The sequence below is a fragment of the Anarrhichthys ocellatus genome, unplaced genomic scaffold (genome assembly GCF_004355925.1).
Source record: "Anarrhichthys ocellatus isolate YVR2014 unplaced genomic scaffold, GSC_Weel_1.0 scaffold1213, whole genome shotgun sequence".
In the NCBI taxonomy this organism is placed as follows: domain Eukaryota; kingdom Metazoa; phylum Chordata; class Actinopteri; order Perciformes; family Anarhichadidae; genus Anarrhichthys; species Anarrhichthys ocellatus.
The window spans coordinates 6,403-7,713 of record NW_022281187.1 but is presented as its reverse complement, the minus strand read 5'-3'; positions in this window follow the sequence as shown (position 1 = coordinate 7,713).

The following is a 1,311-nucleotide window of genomic DNA, read 5'->3' as shown; positions in this document are numbered from 1 at the left end:
TGAGTGTCCCGCCTGTGCGTTGTGTTTTCGCGGAGATATGGACCGCGCAATATGGCTACTGTGGCCTACTTTGACCACGTCGTGCCCCGGCTGTGAGTTTCGGATTCTCGATACTCCTCCATAGGTCTGTAGAGGTCGACGTGGTCTACAATTCGGCGTAGGTGTCCCGCCTGTGCGTTGTGTATTCGCGGAGATATGGACCGCGCAAGGTGACAATTTCGTTCGAGGAAACAGAGTTTTTCGCTCGGGTTTTACAGCCGGGATAGGGGCGAAGCGCTGAAGGGTCCAGCGCTTCCCTAAAGTTTTTAGATTACCAAGACAGTCTTTCAGAGCAGGGATAGGGGCGAAGCGCTGAAGGGTCCAGCGCCTATGCACTTTGCCTATCCCTGCTGTGACCCATTTTGGTAGGGGGTAACCAAGCCACCTTGCGCACGATTACAGAAACCCAGTTTTCAGAAATACGTCTATCATAGAAAGTCAAGGACACCTCGAGCAGAAGACATCCGACAAAAGGCCAGAGCCCACTGGACCCGGTCGGCACCACACCTCGGTGTGTGGGCTGGTTGTCTGACAATGATTTCTCACAATGACAGGAACATACTACCAAATGCTGTGCCAGTCTGAGGAGACGATAAAACGGATTGACAGAGTGCCTTTTTGGCCTGTTTGAGCCGGTTCTTCGGCTAAGACAGCGTCACTTCACGGACGTCTTTAGTCCAGTCTGAGGAGACGATAAAACGGATTGACAGAGTGCCTTTTTGGCCTGTTTGAGCCGGTTCTTCGGCTAAGACAGCGTCACTTCACGGACGTCTTTAGTCCAGTCTGAGGAGACGATAAAACGGATTGACAGAGTGCCTTTTTGGCCTGTTTGAGCTGGTTCTTCAGCTAAGACAGCGTCACCTTACGGACGTCTTTAGTCCAGTCTGAGGAGACGATAAAATGGATTGACAGAGTGAGTGGAGACAGCCTCGAAAAAACGAAAGTCTTTTACACCGGGATAGGGGCGAAGCGCTGAAGGGTCCAGCGCTTATGTACTTTGCCTAAACTACAGCAGGGATAGGGGCCAAGCGCTGAAGCGCTGAAGGGTCCAGCGCTTATGCACTTTGCCTAAGCTACAGCAGGGATAGGCACCAAGCGCTGAAGCGCTGAAGGGTCCAGCGCTTATGCACTTTGCCTAAGCTACAGCAGGGATAGGCAAAAAGCGCTGAAGCGCTGAAGGGTCCAGCGCTTATGCACTTTGCCTAAGCTACAGCAGGGATAGGCACCAAGCGCTGAAGCGCTGAAGGGTCCAGCGCTTATGCACTTTGCCTA